This window comes from Anguilla rostrata, chromosome 11, assembly GCF_018555375.3.
Source record: "Anguilla rostrata isolate EN2019 chromosome 11, ASM1855537v3, whole genome shotgun sequence".
Lineage (NCBI taxonomy): Eukaryota > Metazoa > Chordata > Actinopteri > Anguilliformes > Anguillidae > Anguilla > Anguilla rostrata.
In genome coordinates this window covers 41,296,783-41,324,271 of record NC_057943.1, presented here as the reverse complement: position 1 = coordinate 41,324,271, position 27,489 = coordinate 41,296,783, and the positions used below count along the sequence as shown (strand labels likewise).

Genomic DNA, 27,489 nt, shown 5'->3' with positions numbered 1-27,489 from the left:
AAAAAAAATTCCACGAGTATATGCTTTAGAAAGAAAATATAATGTTGGTGCATGTAATACGCACATCCATAGTTCTATTCAGGTTCTGGGGAAAGTGAAAAATGAAAAATGTCCTGAACTCTCATTATTGTAAAAAAGATTATTTACTGCACCTCAAAGATGAAGTTTCAACCAAGTGCTGAAGATCTACCTAGTTTAAAGGTTGTTTTTGTGGTGCAGTTAAACTCACTTTGGGAGAGTTCTTCTCTGTAGGCGTATTTTTCTTTTTAGACAAGACATTAAAAATACATACCTTAGAGGTAATGAGGATGTTGCCCTTAAATTATCTTGAATTCTTGTCATAAGCCTTATGATAAGGGAATGGTGTACATGGTGTGGTAATGTAATATTTATCATTTAGACTAAATTTGACAACATTTAAAATGGTAACACTCTACATTGAGAAATACATCTAAAATGGTGTTTAAAAAAAATACTAGTGAAATACTGAACATCTCTCTGCCACCCATATCTGATTTCCATAGAGACAGTGGAGATGACATCAGCAGTGATGTCATTTTTGAACTCTGCTCCTATGCTGCATACCAGCATTTGGGTGTAGGCACTGATGATAAGGGAAGATGATCATTTTTAAATGCTTGCCACACATTCATTATGTGACTGCTCTGTGGATTCCGTTCTTGCCAGTTGTGTTCCTTCGGAGTTCAGGAGCAGACATTCACAGAGGAATAAAGAACCATTTGTAGCTCAAAGGCAGTCAGGCTTTGTGTTGTTTTGTGTCTGTCTCAGTCTCCTGTTCACTTGGATTTTCACTTTTTTCCCCTCCATTCGGCTGAAGATTAATGATTTAATTAGTTACCTTCCAAAAGTACATTTTGGCAAGAAAAATAAGCGGGGCAATTTGGGTTTTTAGTTGTTTTTTTTTTTTTTTGTTTGTTTGTTTGGTTTTTTTTGCACGGTTGTGTGAAGCCTTGCCTGAGGAGGCAGCATGCCTTTGCGAGTTGTGCGTGTGTATAGCAGGGGGAAAAGTACAGTGTGAACAATGTCCAGTGTCAGGGACAGCGCTGCAGGAGGCTCAGGCTCATGTGGTTTTGCACACTGGAGATGATCCACCCAGCAGATGTCCAGATTTACATTACATCCTCCACCACTGTATACAGCTGTCTTCAGTTCCTCTAAATATTGAAACTGGATCCTCGGTTTGGATTGGTTCTCTATTTTGTATACAGGTCATCAAAGATGATTACCCTGTCACATGTACAAAAGAGTCATCTTAAAACAGGGCTGGACAACATTTGCTTCATTGTTCCATATTTCTGGTTCTTAGAAGCATTTGGCTCACTGGCTTGATAAAGTTCAACGGGGTCAGCTGTACAGAGCTGGTTGGGAAACACGTCTTAAACCCCTATCAAATATATTTGTGTCTGTGAACTTATTTCATATTATCCAAAAGCCTTCGAAAATGTTCTGAATCCGAGAATATTCACTGCTCTGTGCGTAGCAATAACAGCTCTATTACCACTGAAAAGAACCAATGGATTACTCTGTGTCACTCTGTGAGCCCTATTCACTTTTAAGGGAGTTTTCAGACTTATAACTATGACATTGTCTCAACCCCTAGACAACCCCTAAACCTGTTAACTTTAAATATTAAAAGTCTTGCAACTAATTCAGGAAAATATGCTGGTTCTCACAAGTCATGATTGAAGTATTGAATATCCTCAACTTGAATTAATCTATGGTGATCGGCTAAATTTATATAAATTCTTTGTTTCACAAACTACAGTATATTGGTTCAAGTACTTTAGCTTTCAGTAAAAGCAGCTAGTGAACATAAAACTCTGAAGTGTTAAGATGCTAAAAGAGATCTGCCTTTGAAATCAACATTAGTGCTGTATTTAAGTAAATATTTGCTTACTGACACACAATGGCTAATTCAATATCCTTTCCCACATCGGTTTTACATTACAAAAATAAATTATCCACGTTTGGTATGTGGAGTGACTTTTAAAATCTGCTTTCTGTGTCAATAGATCAGTGCCCTCTGGGTCCAGCAAGGTTGTCGTCTGAGTAAATCCACGCTAACTGAAAGCTGTACAGCTCACCGAGGAACTGAAGTGACTCGGGGTGTTTTGCCGTAGCAATTAACGAAGAAGGCATTGGCTGCCACCTGAGCCATGTCTGCACTGGAGAAGGAGCCGGCTGAACCGTGTTGGGTCTCAGCAGATTTGGGCCGCACCGCCCCTGTGGCCGTGTGGGGTAATGTGGGGGACGGACGTTTTAGGCGGGAACTTGTCAGACGAAGGACGGCGGAGTCCCAAACCGCGGTCCTGTAGAAGCCGGGAGCCGTCCTCAGCAGACGCCCCAGGGACCCTGCAGGAACGGGGTTGGAGAGCCCCGCCGCGGAGCCGCTGGAACAGGAAGTTAGCTTGCGAGGAAGTTAGCTTACAGCTTTGAGCCAGGTGTTATTGTCACCGGTTGGGTTTGTTTGAATCGCCACCCGTGTGGAGCCCCACCCACGCCGGATCGTGAGTCATCGGCAGCGATTACTGACCGTTGGTGCGCTAGCAAAGCGTATCCCGGCCGACTTAACATCGTCCACGTGAGACTGCCGGTGACAAAGGTGGCATATTTCTAATTATAGCAAACATTATGTGCTGCCTTTTATTCACAGTGTTTTTCCCAAACGACAATTAAGTGACATGCTTTTGTTTAATTTCATCTGTTGAAATATATTGCAGAATGAAAGTAGGTGCAACACTCACTTGAAAAGTAGTTAAAGGTTATTAATGATGGAGGAGACAGAGGTTAAAACCTTAAGAAACACACTAATGACTATTGCATTCTGAGGAAGGTAAGCACAGCTCGAAGCATTAATGCACTCAAAGGTTAACTCCCTCAGAAAGGTCATTAATAATCATTTAGCTTTTTCCCCGAGCGAGTGCTGCAAGTGCTTTCTTAAGTCAAGTCAAGGTGGCGCCTTCACTTGAGGTGGGTCGTGCCAAAATTTCCCCTCCTCTGTTGAAAAAAAAAATGGTGCACTTCGAAGTTTCTGAGCTGGAACTGAATTGGCACTGATCTTGAACTAGGCTGGAATTTAAATGTCACCTCAGGTTTAAAATCGTATTTTACGATCACCTGCAGGTGCTCTGAAACACACAGCCCGTGAGAAGTTTGTGAAAACGTTCTGAGAGTACGCTTGCGGAACAGGCGAAACACTGAATGAGGCTTGACCGTTAGGAGGAGGAGGAGAGAGGTCCTGTGGAGTCCAGACCTTTCCCGACTGCTGCGTGGAACTGACAGCTGTGATGGGAACCATGGCATACATAAATGCCCTGCGACTGTTGCCATAAAAAGCACTGAGCTGGCACAGTGATAGCCGTGCAAAAACCAATGTTATTTTAAACACTGTGTAAACTGTCTACTACATTTTCCTGGCTCACAAACAGTGGCTGCATAATTACTTATTCTTTTTTTTTTTTTTTTGGGTGCGTGTATGTCAGACATACAGTTATATCTCAACCATTTGTCACGCACATCTTGTTTGGAAGCAACAATAGAAGACACAATAGAAGACTGCAAGAAAAGAAAGAGAGGGAGAGAGGGGCCGTCAGGAGGAAAAGCTCTCCTGCGTGGAGACTGCGTTCTAGTTTGGGAATAATCTCCGTTTCCCCTGCCTCCCCCAGCTCCTCCCTCCTCGCTGAGCTCTTATAGTTTAACAGCCTGTGAGTTTCAGCCACCACACCGTGTTTATTGTCCTTAAAATGCACTCTCTCCAAAGCCTGTCTCACTTCTCCCCAAAGCCTGTCTCACTCTCCCCAAAAGCCTGTCTCTCTTCTCCCCAAAGCCTGTCTCTCTCCTCCCCAAAGCCTGTCTCACTCCTCCCCAAAGCCTGTCTCTCTTCTCCCCAAAGCCTGTTCTTCTCCAAGCTGTCTCACTTCCCCCAAAGCCTGCCTCACTCCTCCCCAAAGCCTGTCTCACTCTCCCCAAAGCCTGTCTCACTTCCCCATCCGTCCATCCAAAGCTGTCTCACTCTCCAAGCTGTCCCTCTCCCAAAGCCTGTACTCTCGTCAAGCTCTCACTCTCCAAAGCCTGTATCACTCCTCCCCAAAGCCTGTCTCACTCCTCCCCAAGCCTGTCTCACTTCCCCCAAAGCCTGTCTCCTTCCCATGCGTTCACTCTCCTAAGCTGTCCCTCCCAACCCGTCCCTCCAAAGCCTGTCTCATCTCGTCAAGCGTCTCACTCCCCAAGTATCTCTCCAGCCTGTCTCACTTCCCCAAAGCCTGTCTCACTCTCCTCAAAGCCTGTCTCACTCTCCCCAAAGCCTGTCTCACTCACCCCAAGCCTGTCTCTTCCCTACTCAGCGGCTCATTCCCAAAGCCTGTCTCCTCTCCCCAAAGCCTGTCATCCTCCAAACTCTTCTCCTCCCAAAGCCTGTCTCACTCTCCCAAGCCTGTCTCACTCTCCCAAAGCCTGTCTCACTCTCCCCAAAGCCTGTATCACTCCTCCCCAAAGCCTGTCTCACTCTCCCCAGAGCCTGCCTCACTCTCCCCAGAGCCTGTCTCACTCTCCCCAAAGCCTGTCTCTCTCTCCTCAAAGTCTGTATCACTCCTCCCCAAAGCCTGTCTCACTCCCAAGCCTGCTTCTCCCAAAGCCTGTATCACTCTCCCAAAGCCTGTCATTCACCAAGCCTGTCTCACTCCCCCAAAGCCTGTCTCACTTCACCCCAAAGCCTGTCTCACTTCTCACCAGCGTCAGTCTCCCCAAGCCTGTCTCATCTCCCCCAAAGCCTGTCTCATCCTCCTCAGCCTCACTACCAAGCCTGTCACTCTCCGACCTGTCTCATCCCAAAGCCTGTCTCACTCTCCCCAAAGCCTGTCTCACTTCCAGGCCTGCTCACTTAAGCCTGTTCACTCTCCAGCCTTCTCCTCTCCAAAGTCTGTATCACTCCTCCCCAAAGCCTGTCTCACTCTCCCCAAAGCCTGTCTCTCTCCCCAACGCCTGTCTCACTCCTCCTCAAAGCCTGTCTCACTCTCCTTAAAGCCTGTCTCACTCTCCCCAGAGCCTGTCTCACTCTCCCCAGAGCCTGTCTCACTCTCCCCAAAGCCTGTCTCTCTTCTCCCCAAAGCCTGTCTCACTCTCCAAGCTGTCTCATCCCCAAAGCCTGTATCACTCCTCCCCAAGCCTGTCTCACTCTCCCCTGCACTCTCTCCCAAAGTCTGTATCACTCCTTCCCAAAGCCTGTCTCACTCTCCCCAAAGCCTGTATCACTCCTCCCCAAAGCCTGTCTCACTCTCCCCAAAGCCTGTCTCACTCTCCTCAAAGCCTGTCTCACTCCTCCCCAAAGCCTGTCTCACTCTCCCCAAAGCCTGTCTCACTCTCCCCAAAGCCTGTCTCACTCTCCCCAAAGCCTGTCTCACTTCTCCTACTCCAAAGCCTGGCTCACGTCCAAAGCCTGTCTCTCTTTCCAAAGCCTGCTCACCCCAAGCTGTCTCCTCTCCCAAAGCCTGTCTCACTTCCCCAATGTCTCTTCTCACTCAAAGCCTGGCTCACGTCTCCCCAAAGCCTGTCTCTCTTTTCCCCAAAGCCTGTCTCACTCTCCCCAAAGCCTGTCTCACAATGCCTGCGCTTTGCTACCCAAACGAGTTCTAATCTGATTGTGACAGCTCTACGGATGCTGCTAATGTTGGCTACGCCACGCTCTCGCCTTAATATTTGAAATTGTTCTCCTGGCAACAGCAGTGGCTCACTTCACACTGAATTCCTTTGTTCCGCATTTTTTATTTCAGAGTAGATTTTACATTTTGTAGGGCTGAAAGTTCTTGGGACGCACAGGAGAGATTTTATACAACTATGATGTTCCTGCAGTCCATTCGCTTTCCCCTCTGGCACTCTTTACATGTGTATAAAAAATATCAACTGAAATAACTGCACAGGATCACTCTGGTTTTGAAATTTTAACACGAGTGATGAAGTCTGAAGACTGTTAGCCTTCCAGTTTTAGTCTGTGAACTGGTCCGACAGGTTCAAAAAATAAAACACTGGGGGAAAAGAAAAGTTTATTTATATATAATATATTCACGTATCGTCACGTGGACTGTATGAATGAAACCAGTTTTTTTTGTCTTTGAATGACTCACTCACGCTGTGTATGACATTAAAATGGAAACATGCTCCAGGTAAAAAAAAAAAAAAAAAAACACAACAAAAAAGAAATCCCTTTTGAGATGATTACACCTGTCTCTTTCTCAGCCACCTTGCTCAATGATTTGGCCTTTAGACTTTTACTTTCATCTGATTGTGACATGACTAGTGTCCTTCTTCTCTCTCAGGCACAGGTGACAAGATGGCCTTGCTAATGAGTAGTTGATTCGCTGTATCTCTGTGCTCATTGAAAATAATGTTGATGATTGGAGGCCTTGTGTTGTCAAACTCATCGCTGTACAGCCGGAATAATGGGCTTTCCATGTGCTGAATGGTATTGAGATTATCTCTTTGTGAGTATGTGTTTATTAACCCCTCCATTACCCCAGTGCCTGATTGAGCCACAGGGGGCACTGTGACCCAAATCTGGGGCAATGACCCAATCATGCTGGGGTTTCAGTGTGATTCGTCTCGAGGAGTCTGTGCCCATGGTTTCCCCTTGAAAACCAGGGAGCACTTGATGACCTGTCTGCATGACTGGTGTTACTCTGGATGACTTGTCAGCATGACTGGTGTTACTCTGGATGACTTGTCAGCATGACTGGTGTTACTCTGGATGACCTGTCTGCATGACTGGTGTTACTCTGGATGACCTGTCAGCATGACTGGTGTTACTCTGGATGACCTGTCTGCATGACTGGTGTTACTCTGGATGACCTGTCTGCATGACTGGTGTTACTCTGGATGACCTGTCAGCATGACTGGTGTTACTCTGGATGACCTGTCAGCATGACTGGTGTTACTCTGGATGACCTGTCAGCATGACTGGTGTTACTCTGGATGACTTGTCAGCATGACTGGCAATGTGGGGATGGACATTTTCAGGGAACTGTTATATATAGCCTATATATATATATATATATATATATATATATATATATATATATATATATAATCAAATGTATTATTAAGTCTTTTGCGGTATATTTTCAATGTATGGCTAAATACTGTTGTGGCATACGGGTATGTGTGCCTTCACTGGTGATGTGTTATTTTCGTGGCTTCTCCTCAGGCCCCTCAGGTTTGTGTGGACACCTCTGCGTAGAAAGCGTCTATCTGGATTCGTTCTGTCGGCAGCCTGTTTGAAGTGCGCTTTTAAACTGTTTGAACAAGACCGCATTAAGAGAACATTTTCCATTTGGCTCTGTTTCCCGTTGGATTCCGGTCCCTCACAAGCCCCCCTCCAGCAGCCTGTAAACCGGGCCTTGCCTTCATCCGCTCTTTATTTGAAAGCCTATCACACCTTGGGCTGACCTCGCTGCTGCCGCCGGTCGCTGTGCGTTCAGGCGGAGCGCTTCAAGCCGTCTCGCGTCCAGAGGCCTTCGTTTGTGGAACTGGCTCCGGAGATAATATTTCGCAATACGAAAATTTCTTGAACGAGGCTTTACATGTTCGGACGATTTTCAGATGGCCTCAAAATTGTCAGTATTAGTAATCCAGGTTAATGTTTTCTTGTTGAGCGAGGGCTTCCCCCAAGCAGAATATCTTTGCTTTCAAATCATCCGTTGTATTCAATGAAAAAAAAATTTTTTTTTCAGCTAAATATTTATCTGGCTTGAATGAACACGAATGGAATTTGTAATTAATTAGCTTAACATTTTTCTTTTCCTTATACCTTATGTGATCATATAATGGGGAGGTGCTGTACTAAATGGAATTTGACTAATTTATAGTTGAAATGGCTTGGAAAACACGCATGAATAAACATTAAAAAGTACCATGAAAACCAGTTAATAGGGATGTCTCAAATCAACATATTTCCTGTCTGCACAGTTCTGAATTGACACGGCTAAAATTAATCTGTTTGACAGATTTTGGTCACGCCTGGAATTACCCCAGTTTACTCCGAACAGAAATTGATGCAGGAGTTACCTTCGGCACTGTTAGACCTGTGCAAGTTTGTACACCACTGGCGGAGGTGGTTATGTGAGCAGACGCACATGGGACGGCTTCCTGGATGTGCTGGAGAGCAGTGTTCCATAAAGGATGGGTAATCTCACGTCTCCTGCAGTAGCAAGCAGAGCTATAAAGAGCTATAAAGCTCAGCTGAGAATGGAAGGGAGCCAGAGAAGCAGCATCTCCTGTGGTCAGGGAGAATGACTGATCTAGCATAAATCTTCTCCAAAAACAACTAAGTGTCTTAGAGTTGCTCTAAAGCCATGTTGACAGACCAAAGATTAGATTACTGAGCTTAGTATGTTTTGGACGATGTAAGATTATGTCTTCAAGGCAGTGGAGGATTCATGGTTCCTGTTAGAAGTATTAATTCCCGTAAGACGTATTGCTCTTGAGCATCGTCAAATGGAAAGTTCACTTGCACAGGGGCTCCTTCAGGAACGTAAACAGAAGAGCCAGACAGATGGAAATGTGGAACATGGGAGCAGGTTTAAGGGGATCACTTCACGTTGGCAGAGCTTCAAAGGTTTTGGCTAAGAGGAGCATTCACCTAGCGATGCAGTGCACTGCGAGGTTTCATGTACCGAAAATGGGTGGAGCTACAATACGCTATCGATGACTCAGTGGATTGAACACGCAATCGTTGTGTTGCTATGGAGAAACAAGCCTTTTCCGTTTGTGCGAAGAAGTCACGGATTGACAACCTGTTGTAGCTCCACCACCGAGACCATGAAACCTCATTCTCAAGTCAAGTCAAACTTTCATGTCCCATCAAGGGAAATTTAGTTGCAGACCAGTTTAAAAACAAGGCATTAATGCTAAGAAAGACAGAATCACACGACACAAGCAGAAGATCACAAAAAAAACTCTAAATGTTAAAATTGCTAGGTTCAAGGTACATATGTGCAAATTTAGCCTGCTAATTCCTGTACAAACACACAACACCAACTTTCTCCCATCACTTCATTCATGAGCAGATCAGCCTGGCCACAGTATATTTGGAGATATAATTTAAAAAATATTAAATGTACCGTAACTACACAACCGACACAAAAGACCTACACTTTGGGTTTTAATTGCCAACAGCCACACTTCAGGTTGTACTAAATGTTAAATGTAAAAATGTTAATATCATATTTCTATTATAATCAAAATATACATATAGACACGGCATGCACCTTTGTCATTTTACTAAGTACAGTTTGCTTCGGTGTTTTCCCAAAATTTCTAGGCACTTTTAATGAACATCTCGAGACCTCAGAACTTGAAGGCATTTTGATGTAAATTTGTAATTAAGAACTGGTTTCTGTTGTTGATATTTATGCCTTTACAGTGGAGGTTTGCATCCTTGTCTGGTTCAGGGGATCCCCATCATATTTTAAAAACTGTTATATTTAAAAAAGGTTTTATACTTTGAAATATTTCCCGAAATCTGTATATAGCCATTGCATATGAAGTCTGGCCAGGGACCCCCTGCAGTACCTTCAAGGAGTGAACAGGGTTTGCAGTATATTGTGTCAAATGTAAACTACGGGATTACTGGAAATTTAATTTGATATGAATATGATTTATCAAATGGTTGTGCCAGATGACCAAAAATACTGATTCGTCATAAATAATGGTACACGTCTCAGGCAGGCTATGTGCATAGTGAAGAACAGTTCAGAATCCAAGAAATTGATATTGTCTGAACAGCTATTTATGTTACTTTCAGTGCCATACAACTGTCACTTCGGAGAATTTTCAAAAGTACTGTCTCCTGTTTCTTGCCACAAATTCACAGCGCTGATATAAAGTGATGTTGCATGTTGATTGGTAATGTTTTGGTTTGATTGATTGTAAGAAAATATATTCTATAACATTCACAAATAGACTTTAATTCAGTTTACTTTTTTGTATAATTATTTTGCAGAATATAATTAATAATAATACGAAATTTAATTATGAAATTTTGAATTTTGAAGTTAGGCTTATGGTTTAACTGCAGAAATATTGAGTTTATTTACTGCCACTGTGTTAATAATAATGCATAAAAGTGACTTGTGCAGAAGAGGAGTAAATTTTGAGGAAGATTGGACCCGCTCTTCTGAAAAATAAGTGGTCATAAAAGATAGCTGGCGGAAGGATTTATAGATAAATTTGCAGGGGAATGTGATGTAGTCACAGTTCAACAATGTCAGGGTTTTTTGCATGTCAGACTTTGGCCATACTGTACTGGGCTCACTAATAGACACCAGCATAAGGGGAGGAATGTTCTGAGGAATTTATTGAAGTCACTTAGGAATTTTGAAGTCATGCTCACAGAAAGTGGATTCCAAAACACATACTAAAACTGTTTATGCCTGAAAAATAGTTTTTGTATTGTTTAATTCGTATTAACATTTAAATGACTTTTTAAATGAGCATGGGACGGTGAATATTTACACATGTGCAAAGGGTTTCACAAGGAATAAAATCAATCCAAAATGCAGATGAATCACTCCACCATATGAATCTGTACCGATCGGAATGCACTCATTTTAAACGCATGGTTTAAATTGAAACCACGTGCCAATTAACTGTTCAATCACACTAGACTCAGCGAAGCAAGAAAATAAGAAATAGACTCTCCATGTGTAAAGGCTTTGCGCTGTGTGTGTGTGTGTGTTTGCGTGTGAAATAAATTGACTCGTTTCAACTTAACTTTTTAAAGATTACATTAAGGTGAGGCATATTGTTTTCAGGCTGCCTTCATAGAGTCGCTGATAACTCAGATCCAGAATTCTATTTAGTCTAGCCACAGTAATTGAGTCCATACCAAAGCAGCAAGGTCAGCGTTGACCTTGATTTGTTTTCTTTGTGCTTTTTACCTCTTTTCTCTCCAGGTCTTATTGCGGTAATCCAGGGATCACTGGCAGGAAGGCTTTTGGGACTTCTCTCTCCCGTGAAAGCCCCAGGGGGCCACAAATCTTGCAGCCTAAAAACCTGTCCCTGCTCCCTCACCGATTATCTGCCAGAGGACTATCCCTCTCGAGCGCCTCTAAAGAGGCTTCCCAACCGGGCACAAACAGGAAACTGAACGACTCAAGTGCTCCATAAACGAACTGATGCATTTGCATAACTAAGCTCCGGAGAGCTGAGATGGCTGTCTGCACGCAGGGCATAACTGCCCCTCTTCTTTGTCCCGGCGGTGCTGTGGAGCAGGGACCTCCCCCCGAATCCGTCAGGACTCTGTCCGTCCTGCTCCGCAGACAGATAACCCCCCTCTCCAGGCTGCCATAATCTCTCTGCCCCCCCCCTGCCCCCGCCCCCGCCCCCCGCCCAGCACCTCCCCAAAACAGATCACTTGTTACAGGCACTTAACTCTCAATTGCTTACTTAAAGGCGAAAAGCGCAGGAGTGATTGAGTCCTGCTAACGCCGCGGCTGGCGCTAGCGGCTGTTGTTTAAGGGAGCGTGCGATGACTGCGATACGCATTTTTTACAGCTTGGCCAAATGGGAACCTCCAGTCTCTGTCTTGCCCTGAGAACCTGGCGAACGCACGCGGTGCAGGGAACGCGAGGGGTTGCGCAGGCGAGGGTTTGGGGACCAGATGCGGTCGGACGACGCGCTGCTCGGCCGAACGCGCCGGGCTAGCGCCTCCGCTGCGCCGCCGGGCCGTAGCTGTGAGTGGAGGGTCGCCAGGCCGCGGCGTAGCGTCCTGGGAGCGCTGGGCGCAGCCGTGACCGGCCGATCCGGGGGCGCGATACGAAAGCGCACACAATGCACCCCCGGCCCCGATGAGAGGTCCTCCGTCGGAAGCCTTTAATTCGGGCTTCAATGGGAAATGGGATACCTGATGCTGATAAATAATCACATGCATCTCAGACCGGGCCGGGGGGGCGGCCACAGGGCCCCTCTCTTCTTCTCAGCCGCAATTAGGCTGCGGGTCTTTTTACCGCTCCTCAAAAAAAGTGCTTTTCAAAAAAAAAAAAAAAAACCCCTGTTTCACTAAGAGCTTTGCAGAATATTTCCTTGTAAATATTCCGCTTTTCGCGCATTTGCGGACCGCGCTCAGTTGCGGCGTGTTACTGGTTTTCGGTTGTAAGGAGCTCTCGTGGAAACATTATTTGTAGTGTTTCAAAAGACAAAGTGGCTTCCAGAAATAGAAGCTGGTAACTTTTTTTTTTGTGAAAGTTACACCCACCTACCAGACCTGTCTAAACACTGAACACTCTTAAGATTTAGGAAGTGGACGGGGAACAGGACTCTGTAGAGGGCAACGGTCACCTGTTAAAGCTGGACGTGTGCTCAGTGCTTGGGTTTGTTATAACCTTCCTTTCTGACGCCACGCTCTCTGGCTGACAGGCCAGTCTGCGGGATTCTCTCTCTCTCTGGTTTGGGTGCCTTTTACCTCGTGTTGTTGCTCCTGCCCGCGGGAGGAGTAGCACATGAAGGCGAACCTCAGGTGCTCTGATGCCTCCATCCCCCCCCCCCAGGCGGGAACGCGAGGGGTGATGCGCCGTTCCGCGCGGGGGGTCGACGGCGCTGGTGTGACCGCGCGAGCGGTTTGGCGGGTTGTGTAACGCGTGTGTGTGTGTGTGTGTGTGCGGGGTGGCGTGGAGCGCAGGGCGGAGAGGGTGCTGCCGGCGTTCGCTGTGACTCGATGCGCCAAATGTACCGGGGACGCTCCCCCTAACCCCCCCACCCCCACCACCCCATCCCCCATCCCTCATCCCAGGTAGGGGGGGGCGTGGGGGGGTCCCAGACTGGACGCCTGGTTTCCAGACCTGTCTGGAGCCCCCCCGACACCCCCTCGGCTCAGACCCCCCCAGGTGGGGTCCCGCGGTGGGAACCGTGCCTAATTGCGCGAGCGCTCGTTACCCTCTCAGGGCTTTGGGGCAAGTCGAGGCGAACGCGGGCAGAGCGGCGCGCCGCGACAAAACAAACACCGAGCGCTCGGCAGCGTGAGCGCTGGATACAGCCGCCGCGCGGCTGGCTTCGCACAGACCCCGCATTCCTCTCTGCCGCGCGCGCTCCGCCAGCGTACCGCGGCTCGCGGTCGTTACTCCCGTCTCGCGAGGAAACTCCGCTCCGCGCCGTTGTTGCGGTTTTGTGTTCGGGGGGCAGAAGCTCTCGGTTTCTCTTTCACTGACAGGTACGGACGAACCCCGTGTTCTCCACGGCGCACGCAGACAGGACGAGTTAGAGTACAACAGGCAACAAAAAAAAGAAAAGTGTCTCCTACCTTTGCCTCTCTTCCCCCTCCTCGGCAAGTGTAAAAGTCCCCGGGAAAACTGCAGTATATTCCACCTTGCACGCAGTCCACGGAATTATCCCACAAGCCAAGCCCAGATCCCTTTTTTCAAGGTTTAAAAGCCAGGTCTTCTGCCATTCACTCTAGCTCAACTCCTATACTCTTTGGGAAATTGATTGTTCTGAAAGTTTAGTCAGAGGAGTTCCAGTGTCTGTTCTCCTCCGCACGCTCAGGTCCTAGTGCCTGCCTCGCTGCATGGCATGTCAGTCTGATGCAGACGCTCACCCCTTTTTTTTCTCTTTTCCTTTCCTATGGTAATGGAAATCACTCATCCTTCATTGATAATCACCTTCCTGTGTTGATGAGTCACCGTCGTATTTGGACCGGTGTGCTGGGGTCAGCTCTGGACATTTTGCAGTGGAAAACTACCGTACCATTAGTCAGAGAGTTGGTCTGCTCTGGCTCACCTTGTTTCAGGCGGAGTGGAATCTTATTTCACTGCCTGAGAGATGTGCGCTTTTCTTCCCCTCGTAAACGGACTCCAGTTGGTAGAAATCTCCTCCCTGTCACTCCTGCACAGAGAAAGTTTACGGCACGGACAAATCTTTTGCATCTGGGCGGCCGCACATTCCTCAAAAATGGTTTTCCAACGATTCTCGGTGTGGAATGATGAAGTTAATTGTGAGTCAAGTGGTTGAATGGCCTGAGTGAAATGAGCCTAACCTGAGAGTTAAAATAATAAAACAGTAAAAAGAAAAAAGCACTAGAGGCCTTATGCTAAGGGAACAGCATGTGCTGCCTGCACACAATTCAGCTCAGTTTTATTTCTGCTGAGTTTTTTATTTTATTTCAGAGAACATTCTACGAAGACGCTTTACAGGTCACAAGATAACAGAAAAACAGGGAAAATTGTTACTATTCCTGAACATTAAGTATCCTTTACTGTGATGGAGGGTTTGACCATTTCCCCACCTTTTGACTTCTTCAGTTATCACACTCTAAGGAGTAGCTTCTCAAAAGTGTAGTTTTTTCTTTTTTTGCATGCATCAATCTGGTGGGACAAGCTGCAAGTAATAACAACTCTCAGTGACTTCATGCCTTTTCGTCAATTAATACGTACTTAATTATCTATATATCAATATATCTATATTGATTTTTCCGATGTCGTACACAAAAAAGAGATTTTGTAAGCGCGGCGCTCAAAAATAAATGCATTTTGACCAAGGCGAGTGTTAATTTTGTGTCTAAAAACTAAAATTGCTAAAATTAACTAAAAAATTCAACACACATTGCCCCCTTGCCAATATGGAAATAATGAAATGTGCAGTTATGGCTTTCATTATGCAAACAGTGATTCCCACTGCAATGATGACATCATCAAATCATACTTGGCTCCTTTCCCCAACTGGCATGCTATTTGCCTCAACTACAGGTTAATTCTGCAGAGATATCAGGAAGTGTGTTTTTACACAATGTGTTGGAAAAGTGTGCGGCGGCCTGCTAGGTCACAGGCTGGAGAATGTGGAAATCCAGGCTTGTGTCCGGACAGCACGTAAAGGGAGAGCCTAGATTGGCAGAATGGCTCAATGTATTTGTAGTTTCTTATGGCATATTGTTTAATATAGAGCCATTGTATCATAATGCCTCCAGTACTCACACTTATAACTTCCCATTACTCTCCTGGAGTTTTACTTTACTCTGTTTGGTGTTTTGTTATGGAGTCTAGCTTAATATTGCTGCACTCATGGATAAAAACCAAAGCCATATGGTGGCTGGATAGTTTTTGATGTTATACTTTGTTTAATAACTGTATAGCTGGACGTCTAGCTGAAAGGGGTACATAATAGTACGATGTGGGAGCTGTCTAACTGAAAAAGAGTCAGACATGAGAGTATCTCATCACATTTTCCCATAAAACTAATGTTCATTGTTTTCTCAGAGGAAATGGAAAAAAAAACTTGGCATTGATATTATAGAATGGGAAATTCCCATAAACACACATGATGTAAAGCATTCTGTTTACTGTGTCTGTATATATATATTTATTTATTTTATATTTTTTATAGCCGTATGCCAGTTGTTATCCTAGTTATTTCGCAAAAAACCGAATGTAGCATAAACATGTACTTAGGCATGAAAACTAAAAGCTAACATGTTGTTCTTCTCATATCACATCTAATTCTGAGCCTTTATTGTGATATTTCCTGCTATGGGACTGACTCGAACTGAAATACCAAGCTTGCTGCATGAGCTGCAGCAAGCTTTAAACCACTAACCCATCGATGCCCTTGTACCAGCCTTTTGAAAGCCTGCATGTCATTGGAAAACTTACGTAAGCATCCAAAATATCCTTCTTCGCAAACAAAAACCACCGGGTCAGGAAAAAACATACTCTAAAACTGAACTAATATCAGAAAACTAACCCTTTTAACAAGCCTTTGAATGTTGAAGTGCATTTGAGGTTGTGTCTAGTGATCCTACAGGTAACTTTGACGACACAGTAATAATATTTTTAATTAATAAAATGTTTATCTACTTTGAAAGATTGTTTTCTTGGATTGACCTTTTCTATCGCACTTGAATTCAATGATTGAATTCGGCCTAATTAAAATGCTAACGCTGGACATTACTGTGTTTGCACAGCAGAAATGTTTCCATCAGAATTTCACCCCTCAGACATATTATTATCCTGGTTACACTATTTTGCACTCCTAGCACAGGCCACTTTGTGAATCCTGTCATACAGGGAGGTGTACTACTTCTGCATACTGCACAACATGACAGTACGTCCGCATTTAAGGAATCAATTCACCATGTAAATGAGTTTAATTAAAAATATTTATTAGTTTTATCATTAAAACAGTTGAGGAAACCAGAGGGCACATTGTTTTGTCAAAGAGCAATGAAAACCTGTTTACGGTGATAAAGAGGGATCCCTGACTGAAAAGCTCACAATGAATTTTCACCTCACGTTTATAACAATGCTGATTGTACAGGTGTCGTGATATTCATCATAGTATGATTAATATTTTCATTCACATTATAATGTCATTAGGTATGTGATATTCCATGACAATCCGTGCAGATACGTCATTACATTAATGTTGGCCACCATGATGGCTTTAATGTAATTCTTACCTTGGCTGCCGGTGTGGAAATCCTTTTGACTAGGCCTGGGATCCACAGCACTTCCTCATGACCCGAGAGAATGAATTTGTGGGGATCCAGACGTTTATGTGGCTTCAGAGACCGACCTGTGAAAACGTTCGACCTGTTTATGAGGTAGCTTGTAAGACTGGTTTCCTCTGACCTCCTTTAGCCGCGCGAGCGTCCTTTTAATGTGACCCAGAATGGCAGTTTGCATTTCAAACCGACGGAGTTGCACCTGCCGCTCAAAATGGCGCTGTCCCCTTAACCCTCCCATTATCTCCCATACCTGTTTATAGAAAGGAGGGAAATTGAAGTATGGTCCCCACAGCTCTCTCTGCTCCATAAACCATAGCACTGCTTTTGTAAACTGTAAAAACAGGCTGCCACAGTTCAGTGAAGCCCCATATGTTTGAAAAAGGAAAGTGTCATAAAGCAGTCATGGCATACTGTGGGTTAGAGTCCCATGGCCATCCTGCTTGTATTTCCTTGCTTTTTGGTAAGAGGGCTCGTCATGGAATGGGACTGAATTTGATTATATCAGTGGTGTTTTGGGTATTTTTAGATATCTCTGCATATCCGCGTAAAATCTGATGTATATGAAAAAGACGTTAACAATTCAACAAAAAAAAAGATTCATTCCCTTTTGTTGAAAATTCCTGGAAAGGTTGAAAAGGTCAAGTTATTCCAAACAAGAGACTAGATTTTACAAAAATGTTATTGGAAAGCATACATCCTAAATATTGTATGTGCTTCTTTAAATGTTGTTTTTTTAAACATTATGCAAAAGCATACATCTAATATATCCGTTCAAACATTGTGTTGGAGCGTTATTTGAAGGCATGTGTCCATGGGCTGGTCAGGAAGATGCCTTTGTGTTCAGAGGAGAGGCAGGGTTAGCGAACTGCAAGCTGATACTGCAGCCCTTTTACAGCCTTTGACCTGACACCCTGCTCTGAGGGATCAGGGGAGGCCAGAAGACCTTATATTTTACTATTTGTGACAGAGGTCTGCAGCACGCATTCCCACATGTGAATCTACACCTGGAGAGACGTGAATCCCGGAGAGGGGTCGGATTTTCTCCAGCTTTGGGGAAAGCCCCCAGTTAGTGAACCGTGAGAGTGGGACCCATCTCCGCCCTTTTTTAACAAGGAGGTGACTCAGACCGCTCAGGTTTTTATCAGTTTTGAAACTATTCCATAATGGCTTTAATACTCTTAAACGAGCCTGATAATAAAAGGAAGAAGCTGACTTATTTGTTTGGGATTTTTAAATTAGCAGACTGTTTATACTGCGTATTTGGACACATTTTGCATGAGTCATCCCTAGAACACTTTGAAATGAATCTCTCTCGGAGTCAGGGGTGTTTACAGTCCCCATTTAATGTTTCCTTGTTTTGCGCTGTTTGGGGTTTCGTGTAATCCTCCAGTAACCTAGTTCCTAGCAGGGGATAGAAAACACACACCATGTATGAGGACTTTCTGAAGTGACTCACTACTGTAATGTCAAACCGCATGACATTGTTCTATAATTTGTAGAAATGCGAAAGATGTATGTAAATGAATGTTAATTAGTGTAATGTAAATTGGTGTTATGTTTAATTCTCATAATAGCCTTACTGGTTTGTGTAAATGGAAGACGCTCTGTATTTAGCAACGTTCTTTATTCAAACTCGCGTTAGGTTGCCACAGGTTTGGCCTAAACTATCCCATCAAATGTGCCACTGCGGAATGCTTCATATATTTATTTGTACTGTATTTGTGTTTGTTTGTATTTCCGTTGAAATTCGCCACGATAGCGAGTTCAGTCCGGCTCGATCGTTTATTATTTGTTATGGTCCAATTAGGCATATCGTGGGACGGCTTCACACGTTATTTTGCTACATTAGACTCGTTCATTGCAGGCTGAAGTACTGCTGTTGGTACGAATAAATGTCATCGCTTTAATAATTTAAATAATGTGATTCAACCCAATAACAATTTCTGTCTCGATGTTGCTTCGAGGAGAGTCCAATTAGTCCATTTTAGCGAATGCGAAAAAATGTTTTGTAGGTACTTTGGTACTGATTTGATTGATATTTTATTTTTTGTTTTAGGCAAACTCTAATAATGGCCTATGATGAACCACTGTGACTAACTTTGTGAATGGCACTATTCAAAATGAAGATTGATTGGTTGAAAGCAGATAGCCAATCGCATGCGTCGGTGAGGATGCCTGAGAGCTCTGCCTGTCCTGCAGCTCGCGGGTTGTGTAAGGACACGGTCTACAATGGCAGAAGCGCAGCCTCAGGCCAGGTAACCTGCCATAGAATGAGCCGGTACAGCACATTTTCTGCAACTTTGATCATGTGGGAATTTTCCGGCTGCAGGTGTGGGCTGCTTACCTTGTGAGAATGCGTGAAAGCCTTTCTGCACCTGGTCTTACTGAGCACCTGGGCTCATTGAGAAGCTTCCCGCTCCTCCTACAGAGCCATCCTGCCGTTTGTGAGAAAATAACAGCCCCACCCAAATGAAAGTGTATACCTGCTGAGGAATTATCGGGGCGTACTTCCTCCTCGGGAGTGTAGGCCGCGCTGACCAGGCAGTCGGGACACCCTACACACGCCACGGGGCGAACCTGCTCCCTTTGGGCATCCTCTGGGCTCTCAGGTAGTGTGGCCAGGCTGTGACCTCCCTGGGTCGTACTGCTTCACATCATAAACAAGACCAGGTCAAAACCTGGTATACGGCTGGACCGGCCGACCAATGGTGTAACTTCATCACTCACTCAGTCACTCACTCAGTCACAGACATTCGCGTTTGTGGGGCCGGCCCCGCTGTTGCGGTCAGGCCAAAAAAGACTGATGCGTCACCAGCTGCATTCCAATCTGACGAATCACAGAGTTTTTTTTTTTTCTTGCAGTGTCGAAAAAGAAGTGTTTATTTTAAATATAATGTACGTTTAATTATACAACGCACTGTATGGATTTCCGAAAACAAGATTGATTTCTCCAGTGGTAAAAGACACAAGGCTGCTTGGCCAAGCGCTCGATTGGAGAGGGGAGATGATCGTGGAAACGGCGATAATAATATTAAAAACGGGCCGCTCGTCCTTGAGGCTGAGGCATGTGGGAGTCCATGCTGAGCAACAATGCCCGGAAGGTCCCGGCTTATTAGCGGTAGTGATGGAGCGCCCCCCGGCTAACCTTTACCCAGCCCCTTTATCAGCGCGGCGTCACCTTGAAGGCACAAAGGGGCCTGTCCGGCGCACTGTTGACTGATTGGGACGGGCCTCCCACGCCCTCCCCGCCGCCGGCAGCCAGCCGACGCGGAGCCCCGGCCTCCTCACTCATTGACTCTGCTGTTTGCGCCTCCCACGGGCGTGCAATCCCAGAATCCTCCCTGAGCGCCGCCCGCCAAGGCCAGGCGTGCGGAGCGGACGCGGGGAGCAAGGTGCTGCCGCACGGCTCGCCAGCTCCGCCACAGAGACTCTTTCACAGCTTATAACTGCAGTTTAGCCAGGCGCTACCAGCTCATGAACTCTGCTAGCAAAGTGCTGTGACCAGCTTATGAACTCCACCAGCAAAGTGCTATAACAGCTTATAAAGTCTCCTCAGGAAGTCACCGTGACAGATTATAAACTGCCAACAAAGCCTTTTGACGGATTGCAACTACTTTTGATGGAACTTTTGGCTGCTTGTCTCAGCCAAGTCTCTGATGGCAGGGAGGTGTGACCACATTATGAACTCTACCAGCAAGGTGCTGCAACAGCTTAAAATTCCACTCGACAAAGAGCTCCGAAGACCTAGCTCAACAAGAGCCATCAAGAAACTGGACAACAGCAGTACTGCAGAGACGAGACAGATGGGTGAAAGAAACGATATCAACGTTGATAGAGGAGTAGAGAAATGTGGATAGGGTTGCACTATTCAGTTACGAAAAGGAAGACATTGCGTAAAAGAAATGGAACATTTTTTGCTGGATCCCTTCAAAATATCTTTCATTTTTAAGATCCCAAAGTGCCTTTCCCTTCAGGTTTTCAAGGATACCTGAAACTTGTAAAGAAATTTAATTAGAAAATAGCACTTGGCTGGTTGCAGTTGGAACAATAAAAATCTATAATATTCACAAACCAGTAATTTATAGACCTTTTGTCAATGGTGCTTTTCACCATAATGACTCAATCGCCAGTTAAACTAATATATATTTTTTTCACACTGTGAAATGCTGCCATGTATTAAAGACTTTATTGGTGCACCCTCTGAATCCATTTTATTTTTTTTATTTTTAGACTAGGCAAAGCAGATTTAAGGAAACTACTGTTGATAAAATATGTATTGGAGACAGAATCCCCATTTACTGCTTTAAAATGGCCGCCCTCAATAGCAGCTGAGATAACTGTGCAGTGTGTTTCTCTGTGTAATTGAGGTTTCTAAGTTCCTCAGACATGTTTCAGCTCACAGGTCATTTAATGGGTTACCAGTTGTTTCTGGCAAATGCAGGAGCCTCTTACGTTATTATAACATCATAGTCATTATGCAATAGAGGCATGTATCGTGTCATCGTTATAATAATAACATGAATTTGCACAAACAGGGTGTTGTGGGTGACAGATTACAGCTCTGAATGATTTAGGAGTCGTTCAGAGTTTCCCAAATGAAAGAAGAGAGGGCGGCGCTCCACAAATCAACACTACAAACGCACGAGCCAAAATGTTAGCACTGGAACCGTCAGCTTTGGTCAAAACAGCTCTGTTGTAGGACAAGCTGCGCCAATGTCCAAAGTTAAGCAAATGTTAACGCCAATCAAACATTGCAGTGGAATAGCCCAGTTTGTATATCTCTTTTGTAAGCTTTTCTTAGTGAAATGACACTTTTGGTCGTCTACTTTTTTCTTCTTTGCTTTCGAGGACCCACACAACTTAAAACTTATTTCTTTTCTCAGGCATCGGCCCTTTGTAGAAACTAGGATTTGTTTGGAAAATATGTTTCACGTTTAATTTTTGGTGCGTGCACAAGTTTCTATTTTCAACAAGGTACAGATGGTGGTTTCATGGAAAAATACCCATACTCCGTTTCTATGGACATCTGAATATTCCAGTTCCTGTGTTTCTGTCCTGACGGCTTCCACCTGTAGAGCAGGCCAACGATTCGCTCACGAATGAAGCCGTGGACTCACAAATGAAGGCTGTCTGCCTGTAATGCTCCTGGTTCATGGAGGATTCAGCTACACAACACAGCCTATAGACACAACACACACGTTCACATGTTAACTGCGCAGGTGAATGGACATGCAAACTCAGAGCAGTGACTGTTAGAGGCATTCCTCCCATTTCTCCACTGCCCACATGGTCGACCCGGCAGGCCAGGGATTGGTTACGGAGTCTCAGCAAGCTGCCCAGAACTTAATAGTAAAACTGCCAGTACCAAAAACATCAGTGCTAATGGCTACCCAATGTCAGAGGGAATCCTTTGAATATGACAATGTGCATCAGTGTTTTACTTTGGTATTTTTTGGCACTAATTCGGTAATTGTATTTGATTTCACATAATGGATCATGCTACTTCCATTTATCAGGGATATTCTAGGTCGAGCACATATTATATTTGATGCTTATGGAGTTTTGTCCACAGCTGTTGTGTTGATATATTCTGCTACTTAATGGCACTGAAATGGGCATCACAGGCCAGATAATGAAAACATATATTTTTTATTTAAAAAATCATCTTTCTTAGCATATTGTCTTTTAATCACAAGGATTCCGCTGTTTTTACTGCATGGTCTATTAGAGGACCCATTATGTTGGGTTTGTTTTAAAGTTTGTGCCAGCCAGGCTTTTCTGATGCGTAGCATACTTTTATTTTCCTTTTTTTCTTTGGTTTTTTCTCGGTTTCGCGGGACATGTTGGCTCAGGCACGCGGCGGCTTCGCCCGCAGATCTCCAGCGCTTTTGTCCCTCTATTGTCTCTGTAATAATGTCATTTTCGGGAATTCTGGGAAGAGGCCGGCTCCCGCCGCGGCTCACCGCGAGCGGCTCTGAGGCCTGGACCGAGGCCAAGGTCCCGAGGAGCTTTAACGCTGAAGACCTGATCTCACACGCCAACGCGTCCCCGTTTTTTTCTCCCAAAAAATCACTTTTAAATCACTGTTAGAGTTATGGGACTCGGACCAGCATATCTCATTGTGTTCACTGTGCCTTCTTGAGTATTAGAAATGCACAGTCGCTTGATACCAAATTCATTTTTGTGAAGTAAAGATCAAAACTTGGACCTGCCCACTTATCACTTAAAGTCATGCGCTCGATTTACAACGCAGTATAATAAGCATGATTGCTTCAGCCTTGGTTTCTCGCGATCAACTGCGTTTTATTTTCAAGTTGGATCATTTGAAAGATGGTGGAATCATAATGCGTTTGTATGTTTTTCTTACACAATACAAATTACAGGCAGTCTGTGTAGAAATTGAAGGAAATAAGCTTTCGGAAGTCAGAATTTCCCCTGTGCCCTCGAGTTAAATATATCTAGAAAAAACCCTGGGTTTAATGATGTAGCAAGGTACACAATTATTGTGGTAGGTGTTTGGAGGAATGATCTAGTGACAATGCCTCTGTATGCATTTTGTCTTACATCATATTTGGCCCACACTGTTGGGTCCTGTTCAATGTGCTTAATGTGGTTTATCCTGGATTAGTTATCACAGCAAGTGGCTGGGCCAATCAATGTGTGAATGGAGAACTAACCTGCTGATCGCTTTGAAATATACAACTCTGCCTTCCGTTTGAATGTCAAAATGTCTGTTTGTTGTTGATTTCTTGAGAGAATGTCTGCTGAAATTACATATTGGTTTTTTTTTGTCACCGTCCATAACTGATTCATTTCAATGTGTGTGTGTGCATATGCGTGTGCATGCGTGCATGCATGCATGCGTGTGTGTGTGTGAGCCATGAACTCTGAACTTTTCTGAAATTTTCTGAATAGTTTGAAAAAAAACATCTGCAAGTCAGTGCAAATACATGTACTACTACGCTACATCCTAAAGTATGTGGACACCCCTTCTAATTAGTGGTTTTGGCTATTAGCCACACCCATTGCTGACAGGTGCATAAAATCAAGCATACAGCCATGCAATCTCCATTGACAAACATTGGCAGTAGAATGGGTTGTACAAGGCAAGGTCCATAAAGAATGGTTTGCCGAGTTTGTTGTGGAAGAACTTGACTGGCCTGCACAGAGCCCTGACCTCTACCCCAATCGGACACCTTTGGGATGAATTGGAATGCTGACTGTGAGCCAGGCCTAATGCCTTACATCAATGCCCAACCTCACTAATACTCTTGCGGCTGAATGGAAGCGAATGCCTGCAACCATGTTCCAAAATCTACTGGAAAACCTTCCCAGAAAAGTGGAGACCGTTACAGCAGCAAAGGGGGGTCCAAATATGCATTAATGCCCATGGTTTTGGAATGAAATGTTCAGCAAGTACATATGGGTGTGATGTTCAGGTGTCCACATACTTTTGGTAATGAAGCGTACCAAAGCATGCAAACAATCAAAAATGCATTCACACAGATGAATCACTTTGAATCACATAGCCAGAGTAGGCAAAGAAAGCCTCAATATAATTTGAGGCGATACTCTCTCAGAACTCTAGAGCGACAACTCAATATTTCCCTCGACGTTTACTAGACAACTAAAGCAAAGATCAACACCTGTATTTTTGATTCTCTGCATTTGTTAGAAATACAACTGATTTGTAACCTGCCAGATCTATTCAGTTGATCGCATATCCAAAAGTTTAATGTTGTCTCCCTGTGCTCATCCATACTGGCGTTAATGCTGGCTTAAAACTGGGGCTCCGTTTTTTGCCGACGATCCCGAAAAATGATGAAATCATCCTGTTTTTTAGTGAAGGGGGAAATATTAACTATTTAAAATGCCTTTCGTTATAAAACGTCTATCACAAACACTGTGAAATGCGCTAGTGGGTTTTATATTTGCTCTCAAGCACGCATGTGTTTCCACATGTATGTTTGGCATTAGAGCGGTCTTTGTATAAAATAGATCCCAAAAGCATTCGCGAAAATAAATGAAATCCTCGGCTCAGCTTGGTTTTAATGGTTTCATCATGGGGGCACGCAGAAAAAAGGGATTCATGTATGCTCCTGGACTAAAAATGAATCTGAAGGTTCTGCTCAGAAGCTGTTTTATTACTCAGACATGTCACAATAAATCTCACTCAGGCCCAATATCTAACAGAAGAATTTCCCGAGCAAGCTTTCTGTGGGGCTGTTTCTCTGGCTCTGTGTTTCTGTGGGGCTGTTTCTCTGGCTCTGTGTTTCTGTGGGGCTGTTTCTCTGGCTCTGTGTTTCTGTGGGGCTGTTTCTCTGGCTCTGTGTTTCTGTGGGGCTGTTTCTCTGGCTCTGTGTTTCTGTGGGGCTGTTTCTCTGGCTCTGTGTTTCTGTGGGGCTGTTTCTCTGGCTCGTTCTGTGGGCTGTTCTTGGCTCTGTTTCTGTGGGCTGTTTCTCTGGCTCTGTGTTTCTGTGGGGCTGTTTCTCTGGCTCTGTGTTTCTGTGGGGCTGTTTCTCTGGCTCTGTGTTTCTGTGGGCTGTTTCTCTGGCTCTGTGTTTCTGTGGGGCTGTTTCTCTGGCTCTGTGTTTCTGTGGGTCTGTTTCTCTGGCTCTGTGTTCGTGGGTGTTTCTCTCTTGTTTCGGGGCTGTTTCTCTGGCTCTGTGTTTCTGTGGGGCTGTTTCTCTGCTCTGTGTTTCTGTGGGGCTGTTTCTCTGGCTCTGTGTTTCTGTGGGGCTGTTTCTCTCTCTGTGTTTCTGTGGGCTGTTTCTCTGGCTCTGTGTTTCTGTGTGTTCTCTACTCTGTGTTCTTGGGGCTGTTTCTCTGACTCTGTGTTTCTGTGGGGCTGTTTCTCTGGCTCTGTGTTTCTGTGGGGCTGTTTCTCTCACTCTGTGTTTCTGTGGGGCTGTTTCTCTGGCTCTGTGTTTCTGTGGGGCTGTTTCTCTGGCTCTGTGTTTCTGTGGGGCTGTTTCTCTGGCTCTGTGTTTCTGTGGGGCTGTTTCTCTGGTCGTCTGTGTTTTCTGTGGGCTGTTGTTTCTCTGGCTCTGTGTTTCTGTGGGGCTGTTTCTCTGGCTCTGTGTTTCTGTGGGCTGTTTCTCTGGCTCTGTGTTTCTGTGGGGCTGTTTCTCTGGCTCTGTGTTTCTGTGGGGCTGTTTCTCTGGCTCTCTGTTTCTGTGGGGCTGTTTCTCTGGCTCGGTTCTGTGGGTGTTTTGGCTCTGGTTCTGTGGGGCTGTTTCTCTGGTCTCTGTTTCGTGGCTGTTTCCATCGTGTTTCTGGGCTGTTTCTCTGGCTCTTGTTTTTGTGGGGCTGTTTTCTGGCTCGGTTTCTGTACGTTTCTCTGGCTCTCTGTTTCTGTGGGGCTGTTTCTCTGGCTCTGTGTTTCTGTGGGGCTGTTTCTCTGGCTCTCTGTTTCTGTGGGTGTTTCTTATCTGTTTGTGGCGTCTCTGGCTCTCTGTTTCTGTGGGTGTTTACCTGTTTCTCTGCTCGCTCTGTGTTTCTGGGCTGTTTCTGCTTGTGTCTGTGCTGTTTCTCTGGCTCTCTGTTTCTGTGGCCAGTCGAGCAGAGCCATGATCTCAGATATTTGGGTTGCAAATAGGTCTTACTATCTCTTAATTGAAGATACATAATGATTTATAGCCTAACCTAACTGAGGTACAGAATGCAAAAAGTTGTTTTGTTTAAAAGATAACTGGTCCATTGTGTGGAAAAGGCATGCATGTTTATCTGATAAAAGTCATTTGATTCCTTGATTCTTCTTCTTCTGGTCCATTTGAAGGAGGGTTAATGGGTTAATTTCTTATGCATTTTTCACCGCAGATGGCCACTGGTTGAAAGATGCTTATTTTCAGGTATAAAACTTGTATTTGCTCGATGCTTGGCAAATGTTTTCATTTTTGGGGTGGTCGGTTGAGGTTTATATGCTGATTGTTAAGTGAAAAGATATTTGCTAAAATGTTAGGGCTTTACAGTTCTCAAATATTCATGACGTGGCCTGCTCTTTTAATGAAAGAGACTGTCTGAAATTCAGTTGTCTCTTTCAAATATAAATTCTGCTTTTGAAAACAGTGTTTTCTAAAATTACAAGGTGAGTGAAACAACCTTTATGTAAAATGTACAAATGAAAACTAGTTAATAAAATACAAAAATGTATTTAGCTAATTAGTTTAGCTTGGCTTTTTCTAAGTGTACAGATTATTTAACCATGTACAACTCCAGGATATTTCTGGGGTCAGACATAATTCAAATCTGTTAGAAATGTTGTATGTAAATGTATTTAATAAATAAAAGTCAAAGCAGTACAGACAGGGAAAAATACTGCCATGAATGAGTGTAGCCATATTTGTTGATGGGGAAAAAAAATAACCCAATGAAATTATAAAGTGAAAAGTTAATGGTTAACCTTTTTTTTCTCCCAGAGAAATGTAGCACAGTGGCAGTTATATAAGAGATAATTTGGCAGTTGCTGAGAATGTGGGGAATTCTAACAGGAGGGTCGCTCCCTATCTCCCCACACCTGAGCCGCTGCTGGATGCAGTGCATCTGCGCACAGCTGCAAAGCTTCCCCCAGCCTGTCTGCTCTCATGCTCTCATGTCTCAAACCAGAATCTTTATACTTTATATTTTTGTATAATTTATTAAGTGATATAGGTCATTTAGAATTTGCGATATGAACTTAAAATTAGAGATAAGAGCTAAGCCTGTATAAGGTATAAAGTACACACGCAGCTCGCCCACACACAGGCACACATTCTGAACGTACGTGCACGCACACTCGATGCATGCTTTTTTCCCATTTTGTTGGTTTGATTCGTAGGATCCCTTTGACGTGTGTGGCACAGGCCCCCAGCTGCATTCTGCAACAGGTCCAGCGATATTTATTATCCAAGAAGAGACACTAAAGAAATGACCAGCTGCATGCTCATCTGGAGAGCGTCTCCTCTTCATTGCGTTCGTCTTTGGAGGGAAAACAGCCATTCCATTTGTCT

General features: G+C 44.4%; 1 protein-coding gene across 1 annotated transcript in view; it reads right to left on the bottom strand.

The window, feature by feature from the left end:
- LOC135234970 (neurotrophin-7-like) overlaps window positions 1–13,990 on the bottom strand; it is a 36,254-nt gene extending 22,264 nt beyond the window's left edge. Inside the window, exon 1 of the mRNA XM_064300141.1 lies at window positions 13,307–13,990. The gene's annotated coding sequence lies outside the window, so the exon portion shown is untranslated. The remainder of the gene's footprint in view (window positions 1–13,306) is intronic.
- Window positions 13,991–27,489: the final 13,499 nt, after the last annotated feature.